This window comes from Chiloscyllium punctatum, chromosome 15 (genome assembly GCF_047496795.1).
Source record: "Chiloscyllium punctatum isolate Juve2018m chromosome 15, sChiPun1.3, whole genome shotgun sequence".
NCBI classification, from domain to species: domain Eukaryota; kingdom Metazoa; phylum Chordata; class Chondrichthyes; order Orectolobiformes; family Hemiscylliidae; genus Chiloscyllium; species Chiloscyllium punctatum.
Genome location: NC_092753.1, coordinates 69,556,656 through 69,573,298, shown reverse-complemented (window position 1 = coordinate 69,573,298; position 16,643 = coordinate 69,556,656). Strand labels below are relative to the sequence as shown.

The following is a 16,643-nucleotide window of genomic DNA, read 5'->3' as shown; positions in this document are numbered from 1 at the left end:
ATGCCATGATTGGTTCATAATTTTGCTGGGAATCTCTTCAACTCTTTATTCACAAAGTGCATTCTGCTGTCTGATACAATTTCATGTGGAAAAATTGTCTTTAGTGCTTTGATCGCAGTCTCCAGTGTGGTGGAGTTATGTATAACTCCTGAAAAAGTACCCTGACCTGATCAAAGATACATTTCTTGAAAGTCAAATATATCTAGCCCCAATCTTTGCCATGACCTGACTGGGACACTAGAAGATAACAAAGTACTGCTGTTGTCTGACTATTGATTTCACATGTACAGTAGCATGATCTCATATTCTTCATGTTTGAAAATGCCAGGTCACCATGCAGACTGTTGTGGATAAGCCTGACACTTGGATATTCCTAGGAGCCCTTTGTGCAATTTACAAAGAAATCCTTCCCTCATGCGCTCTTGTATTACCAGCATGTGATTGAAAATGAGAAGACCATTTACTGTGGCCGAATGCTTCTTCTGTTCTTGATATTGGTGTAAGAGCTAGTTTATTGGACTGCATTTTAACTAACCATCCAGACAGACCCTCCTGTTTTGAATGAATTCCACATCTGCCTCCTGAGATTTTTTAAACTTCTGTAACGTCTTTCCCAAAGTGGGCAGAGAATTTGTACAGACCGATGGAAATATTTCTACCTTTTCAGTAAAGATTAAATCTTCCGCATCAGCTTGACTCACTACAACGCTAGATAATACTGCAGCTGTGATCTGTGGTTCTCTTGGTTTTTTGAATATCATACATCGTATTTCATCAACCAGAGTCTGACACTTTAGATCCCTGATGGTATTTTGATTGTCTCCATGGAATTTAATTCTGTAACTAAAGTTGTGTGCTCTGTTTCAATTTGGAACTTCAAACCCAGTAGATAATCTGAGAAATATTCATATTCCATGTAACTTCTGAAGCCTTTTCTTTCGTAGTTGCATAACACCATTCTATTTCAGGTAACTCCCTGATGTGAAATGGACTTCTCTTTTCCAACTGTCATCCTCAAACTAGATGAGTACTGGATGCTTATTCCTATTAAAGGTGCATCTACAACCATTATTGGGGTTGGAATGAGCTAGCACAACTGAAAGACGTATTTTCTCTTTTATCTTACAAAGTGCTATAGTGCATGTGACTGCAGATGTCAGAGTTACATCATCTAATGCATCATTATACCATTAGTGCATTCTCATTATACTACAGGATTTTAGAATGGATAAATTTGTCTCTCAGTTTGCTTGCTTGTCTACTTACCTATCCCTGTATTTATTCACCTATCTGTCTGTATCTATCATTTTGCATATAGCATGGATAACACTGTAAATAAAGATATATCAGCAGAAATTTTCCAACTGTGTTTTTATAATTGGCTCATGTCAGAATTTGAATGAGGAACAGAATCCTTAATATTGACCAGGCACCATGAAGTTTCTTGACATTAGGTCAAAAATGGGTAAAGAAATGCCCTGTGATTACCATGTCCTGCCTTCCATTAGCTGATGAATCAGTTCTCCTCCAATACTGAAAAGAAGAAATGATATTGAATGTATACTGAGTGTAGGACTTCAATGATCAACACCAAGAATAGTCATCAGCACCACTACTGACTGAGTAGTGAGAGATATATTTTGTCAGACTGGCCTTATGGTGGATTGCGAGGGAAAATCTCATTTGACTTTGTCCTCACCAATCAATCATTCTTGGATGCATTTCTCCATTGAATAGGTAGCTGAAATCCAGTGATGATGTAAGCATAACCAAGCCTACAAATCAGAGCAACATTTTACCAAGTGTAATATCAAGAAGACCAAGAAAGAACTGAAGTCAGTAGGAACCGGAGCAAACCCATTCCCTAAAACACTGAGAGTCGTTGCCACCACACGGCAAGGCTGGACAACATCTAGGTTTGGGCTGATGAGTGACAACTAATATGGAACTCCACATATACCTGGCAATGGCCATCTCCAACAAGACTGAATCTAATCATCTCCTATTGACTTTTGATGAAGGTACCATTACGGAGACCCCAAGACTAATATTCTGAGGAAAATATTGAAAATAAACTTAACTGGACTCGGCATATAAATTCTGAAGCAGCAAGAGTAGATCAGAGGTGGTGAATTCTGTCTTAAGTGACTCATCTCTCAACTTCCTAAGCTTGTCCACCATCTACATGGCACATGTCAGAAGTGTGATAGAATAGACTCCACTTCCCTGAAAGAGTGTGGATCCAACAATACTGAATAAATTTGGCACTATCTAGGACAAAGTAGTCTGCTTGATCGATACTTGATCCATCACATTCTCCATTCATTCTATTTACCACCCTCACACAGTGGCAGGTGGGTTTACTTTCAACAATTTGCATTGCAATAATTCATCACATCTTATCTAACAACATCTTCCAAACTCTCCATATCCCTCAATGAGCCTGGTTCTAACAATAACTGAAGAGATTTTAAACCATCCAAGCCAAACAGCTTGCTTGATTGACATTCCATCACCAAGGTAAAGATTCCCTCCCTCCATCTCTGGCATACCACGACAGCCATTGTGTCCATATATGAGATGAACTGGAACAACTTAACAAAATAACTTGAATAACACCTTCCAAACCCTCCACCTCTAGCATGTAGAAGTTCAAAGGAAGCATTAAGGACAGGGAATAAATCTTGACCTTTTCAGCAATAATTTCTCTGTAGGACAGCTCTGACAACTTCAGCAGAAAATGGTACTGAAGAAGATTTTGAGAAGTACTCAGGGTGTGCCCTTGGTGTCAAAGTTGATGTCAGGTGGGCCATTTGGTTTTCTTTTTTTCTCTTTTTCCCTTTTTCTCGTTTTTTATATCCAGAAGAGCTCTTGCACACAACTGAATGTATTGTTTCCCATCATCAAATTACCTGTGATATTTTTCATCTGTTAGCCACCACCAGTATCACTCGGTTTTATTGTCAATCAACATTTCTTTAGCAATTTGACATATGTGAATGTTTTGTTAAGTCATTTTAACAGGAACTTAAGAGTCAATATTACTGTAGGTCTGGTGTCGCACATAGTCCAGAACAGGCAATAAAGGTAGATGTCCTTCCCTGAGCTGTCCCTCCTCTTCCCTCTTGACCTGCCTGTGACCTTTGACACGATTGGCAACACCATTTTTCTCCAATGCCTCTCTGCTTTCATTTACTGGGCCATTGCTGTCACTTGGTTCCATTCTTATTTCTCTAATTGTAGCCAGAGAATCATGTTTATCCTTTTCCTATTCTGGTCTCAAATTTTATGACAGTTAAAGGATTGATAATCAAATACTAAAAAAAAATCCTCTTTATTATTAACTGTTTAGTTCTTAGAAAGCATACAATCAGTGCATTATCTAAATGTTTCACTAGAATCTAGATACCACCATATGTGCTGAACTGGCCAGGTTCACTCTGACAACCTGTCGTCTTCTCTGACTCTTGAACTTTTTTGCAAAAGTTGGTTTCAAATTGCCTTCTTTTATTTGTTTTTAGCCCAGTCTTCCAGACTGTTTGATGGCATGTTCTCTTGAACAAGACCCTCATACTTCTGAGCTCATTTGTCCAAGAGTCTTTTTAAAATAGGAGACATTTGTGTCCACGATTCTTAGATTAGATTACATTACAGTGTGGAAACAGGCCCTTCGGCCCAACAAGTCCACGCCAACCCGCCCATACCTCTACACTTACCCCTTACCTAACACTACAGGCAATTTAGCATGGCCAATTCACCTGACCTGCACATCTTTGGACTGTGGGAGGAAACCGGAGCACCCAGAGCAAGCCCACGCAGACACAGGGAGAAGGTACAAACTCGACACAATCAGTTGCCTGAGGTGGGAATTGAACCTGAGTCTCTGGTGCTGTGAGGCAGCAGTGCTAACCACTGTGCCACTGTGCCACCCAGTCTTATCAGTCTTATTTTATCCCTTTTTGCAACCACAGTTTCTTTTCTGTATATCAATCATTTGATATACAGAAAAGAGATGATATTCATAACATGGCATGTTTGTGCAGCACATTGATGTTCCTTTTAATCAGACACAACATTCCCTTTTTCCTTTATAGGCCATCTTTGTGATGTCAGTGTTAATGTTCCTGGTTTCTATCATGCAATTTAAACTTTCATAAAACCACACAGAGCTTGTTCCTTGGGCTATACAGAGTAAGGGCATATAATTATTTTGTCTGTTTGTTGACACCTAGCTAATGTAGGACCTACAACTTTCCCTTCCTTTTCAATGATGTATGGTAGAGTATTCTTGTGCTACTTGGATGCTGCCTGAACTGCTGTGCTCTTCCAGCACCACAAATCCAGAATCTGGTTTCCAGCATCTGCAGTCATTGTTTTTACCTCTATTCTTGTGCCCCATCTAAATTTATTCCATAACAAAATCTGTACTTTCCAACTCAGAAACATTTAACCCAAATTCTTCACTAGGGATTATTGTGAGTCTCAGTACCATTCCCAGGACTTTCCCTCAGGTTCCTCCACAATTATTTCTTAAACAAACTCTGGTCAGCTGCCGAAGTTGACAGCTCAGCATGTTTGGATGTGTTCCTCTGTTGTTTAGGTCTCTTAGCTGCTCATTGCTAACCCAGGATGGACCTTTCCCTGACTAGCTTGTACAAGATTTTCCCTCAGATGTTCCACCGTCAGTTACCACAGATGCTGCACAGAGTTCTACTCTGCTGTCTGACATCATAATCTAGTTTATCCATAATAATTTGGTTAGTAGTTTTAGCATGTCACTCCAATACTTTAACTATTTGATTTCCGACCTGGTTTTCCTCTAACCCTCTCTTGTCATTCTTTAGCCATTGTTATTTATTTTGTCTAAGATTAGTTTAACTTTTTTGGTTAGAGTTCTGAGTTTGTTGTCTTAATTCTGTAAATCAAGCATATTTACAGTGTACTTCACTGCTCCAGAAGCTGTTGCCATATCATTGATTAAACTGTTTTCCTGTCGGCCTTTTGGCTCTGGTTTGTTGCTTTTTCATTACTCTCAGTCTCTTGTACAAGCAGCACTTGGGTAAGATGGGGCATACAAATTTCTCATTTGGGAGGGGCACCACTCGGGCATCTGGATTCCAGTTAGTTTTAGTTCAATGGGCACCAATTCACGATGGAATTATCATTGAGGACCTTACCAGTTTCTTTCATGACTAGCCTGCTCTGTGGTCCCGTTGTGTCAGGACAAGTTTCCAGGGCCAGAAGTGAAGTGGTCACTAGGGGGATCTGAAGGGTGGTGGCTAATTCTGGATTCTTCTATCCTTTCATTGCTTACCATCCCTGTTGAGCATTTTAAAGGGACAAAAATCAGTCGTATCATACCTCTTCCGATCTTGTGGGTTTAAAGGGGTCCCAAACTTAAGGGTTACAATTCCTTCACTACCTGTGCATTCTACCTCACTTCCTATATCATTCTTCACTCCAATTTGAGCATTACTTTCTCAAGTTAACAAAACCTTTGGGTGGAAATTGCCTCTATTTCAAATTCTGAACTCTTTGTTGCTGGTCACACTCATCTCAGATCCATATCCCTCCATTCCCACCTCCCTTTGCAACGTGATGTCCAACTGTCCATCTCCTCAGTTTCCATCTTTCACTAGGTTGTACCACAATCCTCCATTTGGTTCTGATGGATCTTAGTGGGTGATGCTCCTCAGGTTGGCAGCAACAATGGTTAGTGACACACAGTTGATGATCATCATAAGCTTCCATTTCATCTCATTAGTATCTGGCTCCCTGTAGGACATATCTGCTGTTATTGACAATTTTTGTACTTGTAAGGTTAGTTGGCTAAAGAACCAACTAAATTTATTATCTGTATCTGGTCAGCAGATGCTGGACCTGATTTTGAAACCAAGCTATTGGATTAGACATTTGTGTTTGGGGCCTTTTTTCTGAATTCCAATTTTGAGGCAAGTGCAATGGTAACCATCCTCCCTGAGGTGGTGCTGCAGGTGGTGACAGGTAAAGCACAATGTGGAGTCGGCATCATTTCACATGTATCCAAAAATAAGTGATGCTGATGGCTACTTTGAGAGCCATACAGCTTCATTCAATTGACATAGTACCATCCAGGAAAACGTGAGGACTGCAGATGCTGGAGATCAAAGTCAAGATTAGAGTGGTGCTGGAAAAGCACGGCAGGTCAGGCAGCATCCAAGGAGCAGGAAAATCGATGTTTCAGGCAGGAGCCCTTCATCAGGAATGTACCACCCAGTCTTGTCTGAGTCCAATAGAACCTTGCAGACTAATAGGCTTGCTTTAACCATTATATATGAGGGCTCAGAATATTTTGGGAAAAACAACGTACCTAGTTGATAGATCTGGAACTTGACTTATTGTCTATGTCATATCTGACAGGCTTTACTTAACCTTCAAAATATGCTTTACTATATTTCTTCTCCTGTCTTAATTTAATGGCCGTCTCCACTTGGGCAGCTTGAGCATTGTGCAGAGTTTTCTAATGACCAAGGACCACTACTTCAGGCTCTGAAAGATTAAATCCCAGGGGAGCTTCATAAGAAGCCCTATCCTTCAGATGTGTGGAGTAAATCCTATGGATCTTGATCCAGTATTATTTACCAGTATTAGGATAAGGGGCAAAACTACATTTCATGTTGAGTTGTTTTATTGTACAGTTCAGTTCATTCTTTCCATTATCCCACTTGACTGAAGATGGTAACCTGTGTGAAATTTCTGACTTCTTTCTGTGTGAAATCTCTGACAATTTTGCATGACTTGGACAATAAAGTGGTTGTCTTGATCAGATTCAATACTGCATGGGACTTCCTATCTAGTGAATACGTTCTGTACCAGTATATTGGCTGTTATTCTGGCTCTGTTAGTTTCAGTGAGCCATACTTCAGCCCGTTTATTAAAGGGAATCAATGACAGCCAGGATATATTTACACATGCTTTTGTATCTTTGGCCACAGGTGAGGTCCCAGAGGACTGGAGAATAGCCAATGTTAAACCCATTCTTTAAGAAGGGCATCAGGGATAATCCTGGAAATTAAAGGCCTGTGTATCTCATGTTGACAGCAGGGAAAAATATTGGTCAGGGACACGATCCATATAGATTTAGAAGCAAATGAACTTATTAGTGATGGACTGCATGGTTCTTTGCAGGGAGGTTGTGCCACACGAAATTGATTAAGATTTTTGAGGTGGTGACAAAGATGATTGATGAGGGAAAAGTTGATGTTGTCTACATGGACTTCAGTAGAGTCTTTGACAAGGTCCCTGATAGCAGACTGGTACAAAAGGTGAAGTCACATGGTATCAGGGTGAGTTGGCGAGATGGATATAGAACTGGCTTTATCATTGGAGACAGAAGGTAACAGTGGAAGGATGCATTTCAGAATGGGGGATTGTGTTTAATTGTGTTCCACAGCGATCAGTGCTAGGACCTCTACTGTTCATGATCTACATAAATGATTTGGATGAAAATGTAGCTGGCCTAATCAGTAAGTTTGCAGGTGAGTTGCAGATAGTGAAGAGGATTGTCAGAGGATATAACAGGATATAGACCAGTTGGAGGCCTGGCAGAAAAATGGCAGATGGAGTTTAATCCGGGCAAATGTAGGGTGATGAATTTGGGAAGGTTAGGTACAGATGGAAATTACACAATGAATGGCAGAGTATTGACTTGCAGAGTGATATAAGTCACTGAAGATGGCAGCGCAGGTAGATGAGGTAGTAAAAAAGGTTTGCCTTCATTGGAAAGCACATTGAGGATAAGGATAGAGAAGTCATGATGCAGCTTTATAGAACTTTAGTTAGGCCACACTTGCGTACAGTTCTGGTCACCATACTACCAGAAAGTTGGGATGCTTTGGAAAGGGTACAGAAAAGGTTTACCAGAACGTTACCTTGTATGGGGGATTTTAGCTGTGAAGAAAGGTTGGATTGACTGAGTTTTTTTATTGGAACACAGGAGTTTGAGGGGGCAATCTGATAGAAGATTGTAAGATTGTGAATGGCATGGATAGAGTGGAAATTATGAGGCATTTTCACAGGATGGAGGGGTCAATTACTAGAGGACACAGTTTTAAGGTGCAAAGGGGAAGTTCAAAAGAGATGGATGAGGCAAGTTTTTCAAACAAAGGGTGCTGAGCGCCTGCAATGCATTGCAGAGGAGGTGGTGGAAGCAGACACAATAACAGCATTCAAGAAGCACTTGGACAAATACATGAATATGAAGGGAATAAAGGGATATGGATACTGTAAGTGAAGACAGTTTTAGTATGGAAGGCAAAATGTGTCGGTGCAGACTCCAACAGCTGAAAGACCTGTTCCTGTGTTGTATTGTTCTTTGTTATGCCTTGCGTCGTAGCAAAGATCCAATTTCATCTATTCACAAGTAGTTCCAGGGTTCATTTGCTGGTTTCGTGTGTTAATTCCCTGTTGTTATCATAATGATCCAGGTTATTCTGGTGACATACCATACAACTGTTGACTCAATGTTTCACTTCCTTTCCCACATTAAGTCACCAGCAATTGAATTTGCTCAGTGATTGTTTTCACCCCTGGGTGACCTGGGCATCATGGCATTGATATATTATTTGGTTATAGTTTGGGTTCATGTGGGTTCATATGAATTTAGAAGCAAATGGACTTATTGGCGATGGACAGCATGGTTCCATATCTACCATGTATCCTCAGTTTGTATCTTCCACTTGGAAGATGAAAGTTATGTTCCCTTTCAGATCTGTTTTAAACCATTGTTACTGCCTCGAGCTTGTGTAAAATCTTCAAACTGAGACTGTTGGACAGTGACTGTATTTACTTGTTTGCCTGTTCAGGGGGCTTGACATGGATCTCCCTCTCAAGCACCTTGTTTTGCCAATTCAGCCACTCTTATGTTCCCAGCAGGGAAGGATTTTTCGTGTGTTTTTACTTTGATAAATCCCATATGCTTATTCCTGGGTTGTTTGAGTAATATGTTTGAAGAGGGTTGTGGATGGCAGGGGTGTCCTGTCTGCTGACACAAATCCTTTGCTTTCCTCAGTGACAGGAAGTCAGTCAGTCTCCTGCATACGTATACCTTGTTCTGAATAGATCCCTATCAGTGGGGGATCTTGTCGGGATGACTAAGCACAGATGCTACCACTGTTTGCTGGGCAGCTTGAGCCCTCCTTGCAGCTGTTTGCTTTAAAGTTATTTCTGCCACAGGTTTACCTTGAAACTCAGTTACATACATACCACATCCAGTTTTCCTACTTCTGTCCTTCACTGCAGAGGATTCCCCCAATAAAACGCTTTCAGAGTTTTGTCATTTGACCCTTTTCACCCTTTGGTACAGGCTGTTCCCCAGGTTTTCTTTCTTTTTGGTTGGGCACATTAGGTCTCCTGTGATCATCTGCAGCCACTACCTGACATTTGTGTGGCTCACCACAATGGCTGAGATTAACAGTGTGTTTAAATTCACCTGATTCCCTTGTTGCTGTTCTGACCTTTTTGGACGTACTTTCCTATTTTGTCTTTTTAATTGCTCCTTTAGAGTCATTGAGTCATAGAGCTGAACAGTGAGGAAACAGACCCTGCGGTACAAATCGTCCATGCCAACCAGATATCCTGAATTAATCTAGTTCCATTTACCAGCATTTGGCTCATGTCCCTCTAAGCCCTACCTATTTATACACCCATCCAGATCCCTTTTAAATGTTTAAATGTTAAAACATTTCCTGAGGTTGCTCATTACATTTAAAACACCACCCTCTGTGAAAACGTTGCTCCTTAGGTCCCTTTTAAATCTTTCCCCTCACACCCCAAACCTATGCCCTCTAGTTTTGGACTCTCCCACTGCAGGGAAAAGATCCTGGCTATTCACCCTATCTATGCCCCTCATGATTTTATAAATCTCTAGATGGTCACCCCTCAGCCTTCAGTGCTCCAGGAAAAATAGTCCCAGACTATTCAGCCTCTCCCTGTAGCTCAAAACCTCCAACCCTGGCAACGTCCTTGTAAATCTTTTCTGAACCCTTTCAAGTTTCACAACATCCTCCCTATAGCAGGGAGACCAGAATTGCACACGGTTTCTATAACTGGCCTAACTAATGCCCTGCATAGCTACAACATGAACTCCCAACGCCTATACGCAAGACACTGACCAATAAAGGTAAGTTTGTCAAATGTCGTCTTCACTATCCTATCTATCTGCAACTGTACTTTCAAAGAACTATTAACCTGCACACCAAGGGATCTTTGTTCAGCAACATTCCCGAGGACCTTACCATAGTGTACAGGTCCTGTTCTGATTTGCTTTTCCAAAATGCAGCACCTCACATTTATCTAAATTATATTACATCTGCCACTCCTCAGCCCATTCGTCCCATCTCAACAATATCCTGTTGTACTTTGAGGTAACCTTCTTCACTCTCCACTGTGCCTCCAATTGTGGTGTCATCTGCAATCTCACTAAACATACCTCCTTTGTTCACATCCAAATCATTTATATAAATGACAAAAAACAATGGTCCTAGCACCACAATCCTTCTGACAGCACTAGTCACAGGCCTCCAGTCTGAAAAGCAACCTTCCACCACCACCCTCTGTTTTCTACCTTTCAGCCAGTTCTGTATCCAAATAGCTGGTTCTCTCAGTATTCTCTCCGTGATCTAACTTGGCTAACCAGTCTATCATGAGAAACCTTGTCAAAAGCCTTACTGATGTCCATATAAATCATGTCCACTGCTCTGCCCTCATCAATTCTCTTGATTACTTCTTCAAAAAACTCAATCAAGTTTGTGAGATACAATTTCCCATGCACAAAGCCATGTTGATTATCCTTAACCAGTCCTTGTCTTTCCAAATACATGTAAATCCTGCCTCTTAGGATCCCTCCAATAACGTGTCCACCACCGATACCAGGCTCACCGGTCTATAGTTCCCTGGCTTTTCCTTACTATATTTCTTAAATAGTAACACTACATTTGTCAACCTCCGGTCTTCTGGTACCTCACCTGTAATGATCGATGGTACAATATCTCAGCTAGGGGCCCAGCAATCACTTCCCTAGCTTCCCACAGAGTTCTAGGCTACACCTGATCAACTCTAGGGGATTTATCCACCTTTATGCATTTTAAGACATCCAGCACCACCTCCTCTGTAATGTGGACATTTTTCAAGATCAAACTTTGTGTAAAGATTTCTAGCTCGGGTGCCAGTTGTCATGGTTATGGATATGTTCGCTGAACTGGGAAGTTGATTTGCAAATGTTTCATTCCCTGTCTAGGTGACACCTTCAGTGCTTTGGAGTCTCCTGTGAAGGGCTGCTGTACTGTGTCTTCTGGAAGCAGCAGAAACGGAACTAAATAAATTCTAGAAGACACAATGCAGCAACACTTCCCAGAAGACTCCAAAGCACTGAAGGTGTCACCTAGACAGGGAACGAAACATTTGCAGATCAACTTCCCAGTTCAGGCAGCATCAAAGGAACAGGAGAATCGATGTTTCGGGCATAAGCCCTTCTTCAGGAATTTTGTCCTGTTCCTTTGATGCTGCCTGACCTGCTGCGCTTTTGCATTTTTAAGCTCTGATCTCCAGCATCTGCAGTTCTTACTTTCTCCTAACTTCCCAGTTCAGCAAACATACCCATAACCACAAGTTTTCAAGATGTCACTATTTTTTCCCCAAGTTTTGTATCTTCCATATCCTTATGCTCAGTAAATACTGATCCAAAATACTCCTTTAGTAACACCACATTTCTCATGGTTCCAAACATAGGTGGCCTTGTGATCTTTAAGGGCCTTGTTCTCTCGCTAGTCTCTTTAAGGGCCCTTTGTCCTTAATGTATTTGGAGAATCCCTTTGGATTCTCCTTAACCCTATTTGCCAAAGCTGTGTCTTTTCCCCTTTTTGCCCTCTTCATTTCTCTCTTATGTATACTCCTACTGCCTTTATACTCTGTTCGGGATTCACTCGAGCCCTACTGTCTATACCTGACATATGCTTCCTTATTCTTGACCAAAGTATCAATTTCTTGAGTCATACAGCATTCCCTATTCCTACCAACCTTGCGTTTCACCCTAACAGGTACATACTGTCTCTGGACTATAGTTATCCCATATTTGAAGGCTTCCCATTTTCCAGCCATCTATTTACCTTTGCAAGTTTTGAGAAGATTCATAGCTCAGGTTGAGGTTTTGGATGTAGGTTTGCTCACTGAGCTGAAAGGTTCATTTCCAGACGGTTCATTACCTTATTAGGTAACATCTCAGTGGACCTCATGCAAAGCAATGCTAAAACTTCCTGCTTTCTATTTATATGTTTGGGTTTCTTTGGGTTGGTGATGTTATTTCCTGTGGTGAAGTCACTTTCTGTTCCTTTTCTCAGGGGGTGGTAGATGGGGTCTAACTCGATATGTTTGTTGATAGAGTTCCGGTTGGAATGCCATGCTTCTAGGAATTCTCGTGCATGTCTTTGTTTGGCTTGTCGATGGAAGCTTGTCCATTAGTGGGTGGCAAGGTGGCACAGTGGTTAGCGCTGCTGCCTCACAGTGCCAGAGGTCTGGGTTCAATTCCTGGCTCAGGCGACTGACTGTGTGGAGTTTGCACATTCTCCCTGTGTCTGCGTGAGTTTCCTTCGGGTGCTCCGGTTTACTCCCACAGTCCGAAGATGTGCCGGTCAGGCTAAATTGGCCATAGTGTTGGGTAAACGTAAGAGTATGGGTGGGTTGCGCTTCGGTGGGTCAGTGTGGACTTGTTGGGCCGAAGGGCCTGTTTCCACACTAAGTAATCTAATCTGGTCTATCCTTTTCCACCACTATTTTAACTTAAACTTTCTTTCTCCCCTTTATATAATTTCTTCAAGGAACTGGCTATTGCCATGATCTTACTGAGCTTGGGGACTGTGCTTCCCTGCTCTCCTTGAGCTTCCTCTGTGTATTAGATTAGATTCCCTACTGTGTGGAATCAGGCTCTTTGGCCCAACAAGTCCACACCGACCCTCCGAAGAGAAACCCACCCACACCCATTTCTCTCTGACTAATGCACCTAACACTATGGGCAATTGAGCATGGTCAATTCACTGGACCTGCACATCTTTGGAGGGAAGAAACCAGAGCACCCGGAGGTGCTCTGGGAGAATGTGCAAACTCCACACAGACAGTTGCCCAAGGCTGGAATCAAACCCAGGTCCCTGGCGCTGTGAGGCAGCAACACTAACCACTGAGCCACCATGCCGCATATTCTTCTCCTATGAGTCCTGATCCATTAGTGGTCTCCCATGACATCTGACCCAGTTGTGCCACTTATGATTCAGGGTAAATGTTTGCCATTTTCTAAATACTTAATAATCTAATCTTTGTCAAAGAGGCATGGGAGATGACGAAGGTTGGGGTCCGTCAACTCTGTTCTGCATCAAGGGGACTTGTCCCCCAAAGGCAGTTTTCCTTCGCCAATTCCCACCTGACCCCTCCAGGTCAATGCACAGGAGGCACACTCCTCAAGGCTGATTTCTAGAGTTTACCCTCACTTATCAACTAACTTAGTTCCTCAACTGCTGCAGTTTATCTATCACACCAGGAAAATAACTGGTGTAATCATCCAAGCACCAATCAATTACTTTGCTCCCATCATCCACTTTAATTCCGGGCCATCATGAAGGATATTTTCCCTTTTATTCAGGCTCAGACTGGGTGACTGAGCTATATGCGGTTTCAGTGGTTTGAATCCCGGAGCAACTTCAGTCACTTCTGGCCCAGCTCACCCAAGGATGCCAGCAATATTGACCCATTTTCCAATCAGGTCACAAATTTTGTAACAGATGAAAAACAGACAACTAAATTAGAATCTAATGCAACTTCCTCTTTATTAGGAACTCTTTAGTTCTCAGAAAGCATACAATCAATACATTATTCCATCTGTTTAATTAGAATCTCGATGCTACTCTACGAGATTAACTGACCAGGTTCCCTCTGATTGGTTGTACTCTTCTCAGAGTTCTGAGCTCAGAGTTTCCTCTTTGCAGTGGTTGGCCCTGAGTTCACGCTGTGGTGTCACTGTCAATTTCTTTGATGTACCTTTTATAGCATTTTGCTTCAAGACTGTTTGATGTCCCGTTCCCTTGCTCAAGATTCTCATAGTTTTGAGCTCATTGTCCAAGAGTTATGCAACACAGGAGACATCTGTGTCCATGGTTCCTCTTATCAATCTTATTTTATATCATTTTGCAACCAAATAACCTTTAGCAACTGCCATTTTTCCTGTCAGCAGTCTGGTTTTACTTCTTCATTTCACAGCAAGCTGATCTGGTCTTTACGTAAAGCTAGCAAAATTTCTGATCATGCTTGTTGAGCTTCAACTGTTAGCCATGGGGCCACAGTTACCCATAACATCACGATCATTTGCACTGGCTTCTGTTTCTGTTCTCACACTGTTACTATGGAGGATCTATCCTTAGCTCCCTCTGACATTTCATTGACCTGCTGTCCCTCAGTGAAAACATGCATGTGCACATCATTAGTTTACATGCATACATTGACTAAACCCATGTTCAGCTCTCCAGCACCATTCTCAAATCAATCACAGTTTCTAAATTGTCAGGCTGCTTATTTAACATCCAGTGCTTGAGAAGCAGAAATTTCCTTTAATGAAATATTTGGAAAATTGAAGACATTTCTTTTGGTCAACTATCTGAAACTAAATCTATCATTCATAACCTTGATGTCTTCCTTAACCCTGAGGTAAGCTTCCTCCTACATTTCCATGTAGTCTACTGTCTATTTTCACTTCCACAGTAGCCCCTGACTTTGTCCCTGCCTTAGTTCATCTGGTGAAGAAACCCTCAGTTATGATGTTGGTTACCTCTAGGCTTGACTATTTCAGTGTGTTCCTAACTGGACTCTCATATATTTGTTTCTTACACTTGAGGCTGCCAACTACTGCTGATGACCTTACGCACATCAAGCCTATTAGCCTATCATCCCTTGTGACCACTGACCTACATTGATTGGTATTTTTGCACTGCATTGATCTTTAATAAAACGTTCATTCTTGTTCTCAGTTCCGCTATGGCATTAGTCCTCTCTATTTCTGTAACTTTCTCTGGTTTCACAACCCTTTATGATATATAACCTCATCAACCAGTGGTCCATTGGGGAAATCTCTGATTTTAAATGCTCCTTTATTAGCAGCTGTGCCTTTATCTGCATGGGCACAAAGCCCAGGACTACTTTCTTATAATCCTCAGTCTCTATATGTCACTTTCTCCCTTTAAGATGTGCTTAAGACCTTCATCTTTACCAACGTCTTGACCATATGTACTAATATTGTCTTATTAGCATGAATCTTACTTTATACGCTTTCTCAGAATCATTGAAAGGTGCTACATAATATAATTTGTTTCTTAATACTTTAATGTAAACATTTTGGTCTGAGATTGGATTTAATATAGTGGATTATTTTTGCCCCTTAATCCTAGGTAATAGAGAACTACAGGTGCAAGGGCAGCTCCCTTGCCTCTGAGCGAGAAGCTATGGATTTAAGTTCCATTCCAGGTTTTCGGGAAATTTGTATTTACAGTAAAGCCAAATACATGGGGCTGAAAGTTGCACTGTTTTTTTCTTTATACCTGTTTCATCAATCTTCCTGGAGGCCTGGCAAAACTACCACAAGGGCCCTTCCATGAAAATCACTGACCACGATGTCAAGGTGAACTGGCTGAAAGTTACCTATTTTTTGCCTCCTTATTCTTTGAAATAGATGTGTTATATTGGCAATTTTCCAAACCTCTAACACTTTCCCTGAATCTGGGGATTGTTGGAAGATTAGTGCCAGTGCATCCTCTATCTCTGTGATTACTTCTGTTAATACCCAAGACACAAGTCAGGACAGTGATGGAATACTCCTCACTTGCCTGCATGGATACAGCTCCAACAACACTCAAGAAGCTTGACACCATCCAGAATAAAGGAGCCCACTTAATTGACATCACATCCTCAAGCCTCCACTCCCTCCAACATCAACAGCCAGTTATAGCAGTGTGTACTATCTACAAGATGCACTGCAGACATTCTTCACAAATCCTTAGACAGCACCTTCCAAAACCACAGGCACTTCCAACTAGAAACAAAAGGAAAGCAGATACATGGGAACACCACCACCCTCCAAATCACTCATCATTCTGACTTGGAAATATATCGTCGTTCCTTCAGTGTTGTTTTATCAAATTCCGGGAATTCCCTCCATAAGGGAATTGTGGATCAACTTACAGCACACAGACTGCAGCTGCTTAAGTTTAGCACAGGTGTTCCTGACCCAAGTTTCTCAATGTCAAACTTAATGCTGAATTCTACCATGTTATGATAAGTGTTCTCTCGGGAGTCTTTTATTCTGAAATCATTTATTAAATCTGCCTCATTACACATCGTTAGATCTGAAATAACCTGATCCCTGGTTGGATCCATGACATTATATTGCAGGAAACTATCCTGAATTCACTCTATGAATTCATCCGTGTGACTACCTTTGCCAACTCAATTTTCCAAATCTACATGCAGATTGTCCTTCTTTTACACACTCATTATCTCTTGATTTCTTCTCTGTCCTACAGAACAGCTGCTGCTACTGCTGCTGCTAGGGAACCAATGGAGTGCTATCACCA

At 41.5% G+C, this 16,643-nt stretch overlaps 1 long non-coding RNA gene across 1 annotated transcript in view; it reads left to right on the top strand.

The window, feature by feature from the left end:
- LOC140486363 (uncharacterized) overlaps positions 1 to 16,643 on the top strand; it is a 62,380-nt gene that overhangs the window by 33,335 nt on the left and 12,402 nt on the right. The gene's annotated exons all lie outside the window — the stretch shown is intronic.